A 13373-nucleotide genomic window follows, 5' to 3' on the forward strand; every position below is an offset into this window, starting at 1 on the left:
CAACCCTCCACCCCACCCTCTGTCTTCTACCTTTGAGCCAGTTCTGTATCCGAATGTGTACAGAAGTAGTAGCTCAACACATATATACATGGATTAGAAGTGAGTCCACAGAAAGATAAATGTGAAAAAACTGCTTCGGTTTCTAGATCATTTCTAAAGCTGATATTCAAACATTTCATTTTGAGACTCTTGGGTTTGCACATTGACTGAGAGTCCTTTGTCCTCCTTTGTCCTGTATCCTTTTGTCAATCCTACTGGCTAGCTGGCTTCAAGAACTCACAGAAACAGAGGTGGACTAGTGGGTGATTCTTTGACTGTGATCTTAACAGTGTACCAGTTAGTACTTACAAGTGTTTCAGCTCACTGTACACATGAATATCTCAGTATGCTGACACATCTTTCTCCATGAGCACACATGACGAGAGTTGAGTTGGCTTTTAACACCTGTTCTTGTGGATTCTTGAAAAGTAAGTGAACAAACCATGTATTTCACAGGCTGCTGTCTTTCCTTCTGTTCTGTACACAGTCTGAGATAATTCCCAATAGGCTGTAACTCAATGTGTTGTGCATTTCTCCTTTTTAAGCACATCCACTTGAAGCTTCCTTGACAGCTAGTCAGGTGTGGTATTCCAGAATCTCTCTCTGTCCAGATGTCACTGATTTCACATCTGGCATTCAATCTTTTTCCCTGCTTTTAGGAAAAGAATATGTCCACAGGTGATCTGAAATTATGATCTGTGGTCATGGGAGGATACATCATTGCAGAGGCACTTAAGTGCAGATGCACAATCCTTTATCTGAAATGTTCGGGACCAGCTGATTTCAGAATTTTTCGAATTTCAGAATAAGTGACAGTTTGATGGTGAAATTTTAAAACATCTTATTGGAGGAGCAGACTCACTGAGTAAAACGGGCCCTGAAACAAAATTGAGGCCTGCCAGTGGTAGGCCATGCCGCCCCCTCCCCCACCCAACATCACAATTGAGTGACATGCATCGAGTGGGTGTCGACTTCAGTTGACTTTGGCCAAACAACCTTGTTAATGAGAAAAAAAAAACTTCACATAAAAACCTTCGGATTTTGGACCTTTTCGGATTTCAGGATTTCGGATAACGGGTTATGTACCTGTATGAGGAGTTTATTTTGTCTGTGCTACTAGTTGGTACAATTATATTTGGTAAAAACAATGACTGCAGATGCTGGAAACCAGATTCTGGATCAGTGGTGCTGGAAGAGCACAGCAGTTCAGGCAGCATCCAACGAGCAGCGAAATCGACGTTTCGGGCAAAAGCCCTTCATCAGGAATAAAGGCAGTGAGCTGGAAGCATGGAGAGATAAGCTAGAGGAGGGTGGGGGTGGGGAGAAAGTAGCATAGAGTAAAATGAGTGAGTGAGGGAGGGGAGGAGAGATAATGCTACTCTCTCCCCACCCCACCCCCCTCTAGCTTATCTCTCCATGCTTCCAGCTCACTGCCTTTATTCCTGATGAAGGGCTGTTGCCCGAAAAGTCGATTTCGCTGCTCGTTGGATGCTGCCTGAACTGCTGTGCTCTTCCAGCACCACTGATCCACAATTATATTTGGTCAGGAATAACAGCCAGGACCTGAGTGAGCTGGAATAGATACATCTGCTTCCTGTCAAAACTAGAGGAGAGCTCTTCGTTTCTTAATAGAACTGTTTCTCACTAACTGATTATGTGTGACATAAGTAGAATGGGCACAATCATTGAAAAATGAACATTAACTCTTTCAAAGCTATTAACTTATACAGTATTCTCCACCTCTGATTGCTCCTCATTGTGTTTCAGCAACTACTGTTCGCAGCTTGTCTTGTTTCCTGGTTTCTTCTCACACTTTGTTCTAATAACGGTCTCTGTAGTTGTTTTTAAACTCAGTTTGCCTCATGATCTGTCCCATTTGTACTCTTTCTCTCTCTTTCTAAACCTTTCATACAAGTCCTTTGATTAGATGAACAGCCGAGTTGATGTTATTTCTTAGTATTTATCAGAATTTTGTTCACAAGACACACCATATTCCTATAATTGTTTTAAGCAGAAACTACCTTCTTTAGATTAGATTAGATTATTTACAACGTGGAAATAGGCCCTTCGGCCCAATAAGTCCACACTGACCCACCGAAGCACAACCCACCCAGACCAATTCCCCTACATATACCCCTTCACCTAACACTACAGGCAATTTAGCATGGCCAATTCACCTAACCTGCACATTTTTGGACTGTGGGAGGAAACCGGAGCACCCGAAGGAAACCCACGCAGACACAGGGAGAACATGCAAACTCCACACAGACAGTCGCCTGAGGCAGGAATTGAACTTGGTCTCTGGCACTGTGAGGCAGCAGTGCTAGCCACTGTGCCACCATGCTGCCCACTTGCCACCATGCCGCCCACTAAAATATGTTACTTTTCAGATGAAAATCTGGAAGTGAATTTTTAAGTATAGTGAAAGATGTATGTATGTATGGTGAAAATTTATATATGGCTTTACATGAATGACTCATATCATTCTTAAAGCAACTCATGGGCAAAACCTTCAACTAAATATTATTTCCTGTAAAATACATTTCTTGTGTACTGAAGTGACAACATGCTGAATCTTTATCGCTTCAAAAAGTAAAATACTGAGGATGATAAAACTCTGAAATAAAACAACTAAATGCTGGAAAGGATATTGCAGGTGAGGCAGCAGCTATCTGGAAGAAACAGCCACATTTTTCAGGTTTATGTTCTTTCACCAAGTCCAAGTTCAAAAGCTTTTATGCTGATTGTTGTCACCAACATTACTCATACCTGTAATTTATAAACGATTGTCAAATGCAGAAACTGAAGACCTTGCAGAGAGGAGACATTATCTATACCCTGGATTGGTTAGAAACTGTGCATTCTCCATAAGATAAGCCGTTCTTTAAAGAAAACAATTTTGAGCCTTGTGGCTATTACAAGGTAATTGCAATTATAATAATTTCCTGACAAATGAGTCCTTTTAAGATTACCCATAACAATAAAATAAAGTAATTTCATCAGGACGAGGCTGCTTTCACTATAATCTTTTACCAAACCTTATGTATTTTAATATAGGGCAAGCCAAAGTACGAATCAGTGTTTATTTTTGAGAAGTTACTTTTCTTAAGTTTTCTTGCCCCTCTTTCTTCTCCTCCCCCTCTTTCTTCTTTGTATGATGTTGAAGTACAGTTCCATAGGCAGGAAAAGACAAAGTCCCAGATGGCAGCTCTCTCATGAGTGAGAGAAGATTCAGCTGAGTTTAACCTGAAGGTCACCATGCCTCAGGGAACAGGTAGGATTGGGAAGGCAGGACCTTCATGGTGACTTCAGCTGGTGCAGGAATTGAACATATACTGTTGGTGTCACTGTTCAGCACAAACCAGCACAAACCAATTGGCCTACCTGGCGCAATAGCACTATCGACCTGCCAGCACCCCATCCACATAGTTATTGGTTACATGGGAATCCAAGCAGTGAGTACCTTAGGCATCACCTTCAGACACCTAGGGATTGGCACTAAATGCTGGCTGAGCCAGCTACACATCCCATGAATGAATAAGCCAAGAAATCAATTGTGAGAAAATCCAAGCACAGCCTGGTTCTGAACTTGATTGATATTAACAAGCAATTACAGCAGAATACCTGGATAGTTATCAAGCGAAGGAAATTGGCTGAATTTTCTTGTATTCTTCAACCTGGGAACACTGAAATGAATTTATGTATTTCAATTGCCATTCTAGCTCTAATTATCCAGCTTATCATCAAATCCAACAATGAAGGAGTAATCCCCAACATTTTTACAGTTTTATTACACACAATATGGTGCATTTATTCACTGAGATACAGGGCAATCCATTAGTCATATTTGATATTTAGCATAATTGTTTGTAAATCAAAAATTGCAAATGCAGCCAAATTCTTACAATTCATTGTGTTTTTATTCCCCTATTCTGTGTAAAGCACATAGCTGACATGTAGAGGGATCAATCATTTGACATTAAGTGCTGTTTAACCTTATTTATATAGTAAGTATAAAATCATATTCAACATTAGGATCAGCGCTGAGGACTCAAATGATAACCAGTTTTACATTACATCATAGAAATAACCGCATTACAACTAACTAGCAAGGCATATGGACTTGGAATATCTGCCGGATTGATGTAAAGATCAAAGAAAATGCAAACCCAAAAGGAGACAGAATGCTGCCAGGGTGTCAGAGCAAGACTAACAGCCATCAATGCAATTAGGAAAGTAACGGAAACTCAAACACTTTGCACACTGATCAAGACTATCCATCAATACTATTTGCAATTTAGTGCAACAATTAAAATTTAAAAGCTGTAATATGAAACTGTGCACTTCCCATACATTTTTCATAATGAATTGTGCAAAATCTGGAGGTAAATCATCGTTGTATGTTTATTTGTTTTCTGTGCTACTCCCTTTATGCTTCCTGTGGCCATGAAAGCTTTGAATTGGAGGGTTATGGCTTCAATATCTATTCCTGATGCTGCCCATAAAATCCAAAGTGAACAGTACAATACTAATCAAATAGCACCATAGAATCCCTACAGTGCAGAAACAGGACATATGACCCCATCAAGTCCAAGCTTCTGGAGAATATCCCACCCAGACACAGCTTCCTATTCTATCCTCATAATCCGCATTTACCATGGCTAACCCAATTAGCCTACAGGTCCCTGAACATCACAGGGAAATTTAGCATGGTAAGTCCACCCAACCTGCACATTTTTGGACTGTGGGAGAAAACAGGAGCACCCAGAGAATACCCATGCAGACATGGGAAGACTGTGCAAACACCACACATACAAATCACCCAACATTGGGGTTGAACCTGGGTCCTTAGTGCTGTGAGGCAGCAGTGCAAACCACTTAGCCACCATGGTATAGTGAGAGGTATACGTCTAATCCCAAACTGACTTTTGCAGTAAGGGCAATATTAGATCCGCCATCCAACTTACCCCACCCACCACCACTTAGCCAAAGTTAGGCAAATCTAGCCTTATTTAAATCTTCATGATTCTGGTCTCTTCTATCCATGTGTAAACTCCCATTCATATTCTGTATGGTGAACAACAGAAACTTGCTGTCTCTAAATGCTTGCTCTCTCTGTCAGATTGTCAGGGGCTGCCATATCTGTGAGGTTAAGAGATATCTTAAGAAGCCTGTAACCCACTCCTGCAATGGCTCTCTTATAACTTCTCCCTTCCCAAAGTAAATCTTAATAGCAATATGAAGCACATGGATCTTCTCTCCAAGTAGAAATGCAAATTAGCTATCTTTTAGATCCCCAGCTCCATTCTAATTGGGAATTAAGTATTCAGTTTAAAGTATAAACATTTGAAAAGCCTGACATTCCTTACTCTCCCCATTGAGGCTTGAAGAATAAAGTTCTATCCACCATTGGCGTAACTGCTCTGAAAGATTGCTCTGAAGAATAGGTGTAAATATCTTGTAAAACTAGCAGGTCTGGCAGTGTCTGATGAAGGGTCACCAGACTCATACTGTTAAATCTGCTTTCTCCCCACAGGTGCTGCCCGACCTACTGGATTTTGTCAGCAATATCTGTTTTGTTTCAGAACTCCAGCAATTCTTTGTTTTGTTCTTTGTAAATATCCTGTACTTTCTTCAGTAAGAAAACGCGGGCAGACCCAGACACTTAATTTTTAATAGCACCTTCTTGCTATTAGAAAGGATTCAGAGTATGTCACATGACACTGATTTATTCCTTCATTTTATTCTAAATTACCGAGTCAGTCTCCAAATATAACAATCGTAGAAGCTTGGTATTTGTAATAGATGCCTCCAAAATATAACAAGCAATTACTTAAGTAAAGAGTTCTCTACACTACAATCCAAACATACATATGATATTCTATGTATTTCAACAGGCAACTTACTAATCGCAATATGTTTATGGATCTCTTCTCTTTTGAAATTCTCTCATGGAATCTGAATGTTGCTGGCAAAGTCATCCTTAGATTGCCTATCCTTATTTTTTTTTCCCAGGAGAAGATAATGGTAAGTCATCTTTCTAAATATCTATAATCCATCTGGTGTAAGTACACCTACAATGTTGTTAGAAAATGAGTTCCTGGATTTGGATCCACCTGGAGTCAAGGAATATTGCTCCAAGTCAAAATGGTGTGTGGCCTAGAGGAGAACTTGCAGGTTGTGGTGTTCCCACAATTCCACTACCCACATTTTTCTAGCTAGCAGATGCCATAGTTTGAAAGGTGTTGTCAAAGAAGAATTGGTAAATTGCTGTGGTGCATCTTGTAAACAATATACGCTGCTGTTGCTGTGTTCTGGATGGCTGGGATACCAGATTGTCCATTAAGTTCAGAGCTTATTCAGTATTATTGGAGCTATGGTCATCTCAGAAAGTGGAGAGTATTTCATTGTACTCCTGACTTGTACCTAGTAAAAGGAAGAAAGGCATTGCAAAGTCAGAATGGGTTACTTGCCTCACAATTCCCACCTGTTGTGGTAGCCACAGTATTTATAAAGTTGTTCCAGTTCACGTCAGGTTAATGGTAACTCCCAGAGAGTTTATAGTTTGGAATTTAGTGCTAGTAATGTCTTTGAATTCCAATGGAGGCAATTAGATTCTTCTTTGTTCAAGATGGTTATTTGTGAATTTTAATGCGGTGAAAAACATATGGACACAGATTCCTTCAGCATCTGAGGACTCACAAATATTGCAACACCATCCAGGCAATTGAACATAAATGTCTAATATTAGGATAGAGGCAGGCTATTGATGAAGCAATTGAAGATGATTGGACTGAGGACAATCCTCTGAGGAAGTCTGGCAATGATGTATTTAGACTGAGATGATTTACTTCCAGCCACTAAGAAAATCTTCCTATCTGCTAGATATGACTCCAATAAATGGAGATTTTTCTCTTGATCGCCATGAAGTTTGATCTTTCTAAAGTTCCTTTATGCCACATTTGGTTAAATGCTGTCTCAATATGAAGAGAAGTCAATCACACTTCTTGTCTTGAGTCCATTTTTATGAACCAGGACTGTAATGAGGTCAAGAATTGTAGAGTCCTGGCAGAATCCAAACTGAGTATTAGTAAGGAGGTTATGATGATGTACATGCCGCATGATTGCACTGTTGATGACACCATCCATTAATTTGCTAATATTTAAGTGAAGTCTGATAGACAGTAAATGGTTGGGTTGAATTTGTCCTGGTTTCTGGGAACAGGACATACTTGGGTATTTGCCACATTGTCAGATAGATGTCAGTGTCACAGTTATCATACTTGGTTAGGGATACGGTTGGTTCTGGATCATAAGCTATTAGTACTGTTGTGAAATGTTATCATGGTCCATAGCCTTTACAGTATCCAGTACCTTCAGATGTTTATTGATATTAGGTGGAGTGACTCATGAAGACTGGCACCCATGATTGTGTCTGTTTGAGAGGAAGGTCGAAATAGATACCAATATCCAGGTTTGTTTTTTGCGCTGATGTGCTGGACAATCCCACTGTTGATTACTGTGGCACCTTCTCCTTCTGTCGTTTCATCGCCCACCCCTATTCAGAACCAGGGTGGGGCAGGATGGATTTTCGACCTCACCATTATATAATCCACTTCATGTACTAAGAAGGATTAAGCTACTACCACCAATCACATGTGGCAATTAAGATTTACCATCTAGTTTGTAGGAGACTTTAGGGTTTTTTCTCTCAAATAAGTGACCATTTGGTTTATTACTACTGACTTCATCCTCTGTGATATACTGTTGATTATCACTTTCACTGTTTGTACAGTTTTCCTTATCCATACTTAAAAGATGGCGAAAATTGGAATCTTGTCAAGAATCATCCTGTTACTTGCTGTAATTTGTGAATTGTGAAAAAAAAAATCCACCATCACTACTCCTTTTTCTCATATTGGCTTCACTCTGGCTTTTCGTTCTATTTTCAGAATCAGATGTTATAATGTCTAGGTATTGACTTTTGAACCATAGTTTTAAAAAAAATCTTTGGATCTCCATTCTCTTTCAAGGTTGCAGGGTTTTGATTGTCCAGGTCAGTAAAGAATGTCTCAACCAATCAGACAAATGGATTGTACTCCTTCTGTTTGAGAAGGATTTCCATTCGTCCTTCATTGCTTAAACACCTTGTTAATGTCCAATTAATGATCGGTCAGAAAACTTCCAGAAAATCCTTTCTATCTAGTTCACAAATTGTTATAATTTTGCTATTCAATAAAATTGAAATGGATGTTAAAATAATTAATCTTTATAAGTACTCAGGTGTCACACGTTGAATTGGAGGGGCAATGCACTGTGTTGTAGTCAAGAGACATACGTGGCTATACTGCATTAGAAAATTAAAATCTTTTTGAGTTGACTTTACAATCATGATACTCTACCTGAGGCTGTGGTGAGTATGCAATCCTATTTGCAAGGCAAAAGTGAGGACTGCAGATGCTGGAAATCAGAGTTGAGATTAGAGTGGTGCTGGAAAAGAGTTTGGATTAGTGTGGTGCATCCGAGAAGCAGGAAAATTGACGTTTCGGGCAAAAGCCCTTCATCAGGAATGAAGGCAGGGAGCCTCCAGAATAGAGAGATAAATGGGAGGGGTTTGGGGCTGGGGAGAAGGTAGCAAAGAGTACAATAGGTGGATGCGGGTGGGGATGAAGGTGATAGGTCAGAGAGGAGGGTGGAGCGGATAGGTAGGAAGGAAGATTGGAAGGTAGGACAGGTCATGAGGATGGTGCTGAGCTGGAAAGTTGGAACTGAGGCAAGGTGGGTGGGGGTGGGGGTGGGGGGGAGGTGCGAAATGAGGAAACTGGTGAAGTACACATTGATGCCCTGGGGTTGAAGTGTTCCGAGGTAGAATATTAGGCATTCTTCATCCAGGTGTCAGTTGGTGAGGAAGTGGCTGTGGAGGAGGCCCGGGACCTGCATGTCCTGGGTGGGGGAGTTGAAATGTTGGGCCACGGGCCTCTAGAGCACTTTAGGGAACATCGCCAGGACACCCAAACCAGTCAACCCCACTGTCCCGTGGCCCAACATCTCATCTCCCCCTCCCACTCTGCCGAGAACATGCAGGCCCTGGGCCTCCTCCACCACCACCTCCTCATCAACTGACGCCTGGAGGGAGAACGCCTCATCTTCCACCTCGGAACACTTCAACCCCAGGGTATCAATGTGGACTTCACCAGTTTCCTCATTTCCCCTTCCCCCACCTTACCCTAGTTCCAACCTTCCAGCTCAGCACCATCCTCAAGACCTATCCTACCTTCCAATTTTCCTTCCCGCCTCTCCAGTCCACCCTCCTCTCTGACCTATTACTTTCATCCCCATCCCCATCCACCTATTGTACTCTTTGCTACCTTCTCCCCAGTACCACCCCCCTCTGATTTATCTTTCTTCCCCTGAGGGTCCCTGCCTTCATTCCTGATGAAGGACTTTTGCCCGAAATGTCGATTTTCCTGCTCCTCGGATGCTGCCTGACGTGCTGTGCTTTTCTAACACCACTCTAATCCTATTTGCAAGCCTTGCTTGGTATTGTTTTCTTATCAAATCTGACTCTTTAAGGCTTCAAAGAATAGTAAACTAGGCGGGATGAGTATTTGATGAGAAGATCTTCTTTCACAAAATCTGCTCTCGAAGACTTTGGATAAAACTAAAGAGGGTTGTGAACAATTAGGGTCATTGCTTGCTTCAATATCTCTGTTGAATGTGGCAGGAAAAGGTTACAATCCCTCAGCAGCAGGACAAATGATCTCCTATACTCATTTGTGCTCTTCTCTTTAGGAACTTAGAGCAGGAGATGATGATTGGATGAGCATATATACTCACTGACTAATTATTCGAATTACACTGAAATAGTTTTAACACACCTTAAATAAATTTAGATTTTTATGATGAATCATAGAATTCCTACAGGACAGAAAAATGGCCATTCAGCCCAACGAGTCCACATCAACCTTCCAAAGAACATCCCACCCAGACCCAGATGTAATATTTGTCTTCAATTCCCATAATCTGTTCAATTCAATATGTTTACCAAATAAGTAATGCGCCAAAATGAATTTCTGTATGGAGTTTCTCTATCTACAATAAAGCCAAAGTTTCCTCCCACAGTCCAAAAGATGTGCAGATCAGGTGGATTGGCCATGCTAAATTGCCCATCGTGTTAGGTGCATTAGAGGGAAATGGGTCTGGGTGGGATTATTCTTCGAAGGTTCGGTGTGGACTTGTTGACCAAAGGGCCTGTTTCCACACTGTAAAGAATCTAATCTATAGTATTCTTGCTTTTGATATCTTTCATTTAGGATGTTCCTTAAGGCTCAATTCAGACAGTTTCAATTTGCTTTCAGCCAGTTGTAATTTATTAGTTGTTGGTAAGTTTTCAATGTTCTTTCAACTTTAATCTGAGCTCCTGATTACTTGAACAATCTTTGGTTAGCACTGTAACTTTCACAGCTGGAATACAGATGTTCATAGATTTCTGTACTTCACTTGATATACTTGATATATTTTTGACTTTTACTATCACACTGGGCTTGCCTGAAATCACTCCAGACAGCAGTACATTTTCATGAGAAATCAAAATGATTAATATTTTCAGAAGGCATTTAATAGGGTGTCACACACTGAGCTTTGTCACCTCATTCTGACCTCTTCACAATGTACTTTCCCTTTTGATTGTAGAATGTTGAGGCCTCACAACTTATTCCTGTGGCATCTTGCTAACACATTAGCCAAGCAAAAAATGACTCTTTATTTCTACCCATTGTTTCTTGTTGGCTGATCTTCGATGCATGCTAATCTGTCACCCTCTACACTGCGTGCTTTTATTTTCCACAATAACCTTTGATGTGGCACCTTATTAAAGATTTTCTAGAAATCTAAGTACAGGACTTCCATCAGTTTCCCTTCATCTACAACTCCTACTTCTTCTTCAAAGGACTCCGATAAATCGATTATACACGATTTACCTTTCACAAACCACATTGATTCTGTCTGTACTTTGAACTTCTCAAAGTGCCTGCTGTAGGGCCATTAATAACATCTTCTAAGATTTTCCCTTTAATAAATCTTGAGTTAACTGATGTGTAGCTTCCTGGTATCATCTTAAATTATTCTTAAATAAAGAAGTGACATTCACAATCTTCCAGTCTAATGGAGCCTTTCCCAAATGAAAGGAATTTTGGAAAATTAAAACCAATGCAGCATCTATCTTACTAGTTAGTTCTATTCAGAATGATATCCATAAGATCCCAGGAATTTGTCACTATTTAGCTCTGATGATTTACTTATTACCACTTCACTGACAATTGTAATTTTCTTGCAATCTTCTCTTCCTTCCATTTCCTGATATACAGCTATTTCTTGAGATGTTACTTGTATCAATTGTAGTAAAGATTGATGCACAATATCTGTTAAATTCATCACCCATCTTCTTATTTTTCATTAATAATTCTCCAAACACACCTTCTAAGGCTCACTTTGTTAACTATTTTATTTTATAAAATATCTACAGAAACTCTTGTTATCTGATATTCCATAGTTAAACGAGAGATAAATGTTTTTATATTTAAATATAATGGTTAGTTGGCAAAAAACTTCAGTTTTTCAAAATAAAGCTGATTGATTGGATCATCATTGGCATGGACAGAAAGAAAACATTAACTGTCGATCTTAATTCTCAGGCCAAGAAGGTACATTTGATTGGTCAGGGTGTTGCCGTGCAGATGCAGCAGAATTTGGATGTCTCCATGATCTTGTTTTTTTGAAAAATGCATAACATTTGTGAAAATGATTTTCTTACATAACACAGTATCATGAGTATTTATGTACATAGCTTTTAGCACACACTGTAAGCCTGGTTAATGTTCTAAAATTGTTTTCCAGTCTATTAGCAAAGTATGCATTAGTTAATAACTTCGTTCCAACACATCTAATGGCGGACATACATTCGCGAAGTTTGTAAGCACAAGCTGAGCATGAGCAAATGCGATCAATTGCAAATGGTCAACAGGATATATTGTTTGTTACTGTCTGTCTGTCATTGGGATGTATGGTCTACATATCTAGAATTGCCCTGCCATTAGAACTCATATGTATGATATCAGTCATTTATGTTGTGGGCAAAACGTCTTTTTGATATGACAGCAACATCCTGCTCGTGCACAAAATCACTATCTATTGTATATAGGCATTTGGAAACATCCCCTAGTTTAAACATAACTCACATGGAGGGAGAAAATTACAAGATAGAGAAGATAACTAGAGAGAAGCAATATTTTGTAAGTATTTTGAAGCTTTTTAAAAATTTACTAGTTGGGAACTCAAACTGATTTTTAAAAAAGATGAATGCCCCATTTCAGTGACTTGAAACCACAGTCAAAGGTAGCTGTATACTGATTTCAATGTGTTTTCTACATTCCAAATCTATTAAAGTGGAGGCAACCTCTCTGCAAATCAGGAATAATAACCTTGAAGGAATATGAATAAGGGCCATCTCCTATCCCTTTTAGCAAAGCATCCAGATAATCACCTGGATGCTCAATTAGATAGGGATAAACCATTAGATGTAATTACTTGGACTTCTTAGAATCATAAAAACCCTACAGTGTGGAAACAGGCCATTCGCCCAACAAGCCCACACCGACCCTCCGAAGACTATCCCACCCTGACCCATTCCCCTTCCTTATTGCTTTACATTTCCCCTGATTAATGCACCTAACCTAGACATCCCTGAACAGTATGGGAAAATTGGCATGGCCAATTCACCTAAACCCTACAACTTTGAACTGTGGGGGGAAACCGGAGCACTTGGAGGAATCATACACAGACATGGGGAGAATATGCAAACTCCACATTGACAGTCATCCAACTGGTCCTGGGTCCCTGGCGCTGACGCAGCAGTGCTAACCACTGAGCCACCATGCCGCCCTTGTCCCACAATGAGACACTGGCTATGAAAAGAATGTGCCCAGATATAATCTGATCATATAATCCAGGCAACTGGAGTCCACCATTTTTGGATCACTGCACAGCAAAATTCATTGGACAGGATGGTTAACCTTACATGTGTTTAAGCACCTGTTTTCTCTACAGACCAATGCGTAAGCAAATGAGGTTCCAAAGAAGCAAGACCTCTATGTTTGGCTTTCTTTCTTTTTGCTAATTTCTGCAACTTTTGAATGCTATCTATGTTTTGACAATGCATCAGCACGGACAAAAAGGTTTCTAAACAACTTACCCCATCAGCAATTGTCTCCTTAACTCATTCAAATAAAAGCAAAATACCGTGGGTGCTGGAGATCTGAAATAAAAACAGAATGTGT

This window comes from Hemiscyllium ocellatum, chromosome 3, assembly GCF_020745735.1.
Source record: "Hemiscyllium ocellatum isolate sHemOce1 chromosome 3, sHemOce1.pat.X.cur, whole genome shotgun sequence".
Classification (NCBI taxonomy): domain Eukaryota; kingdom Metazoa; phylum Chordata; class Chondrichthyes; order Orectolobiformes; family Hemiscylliidae; genus Hemiscyllium; species Hemiscyllium ocellatum.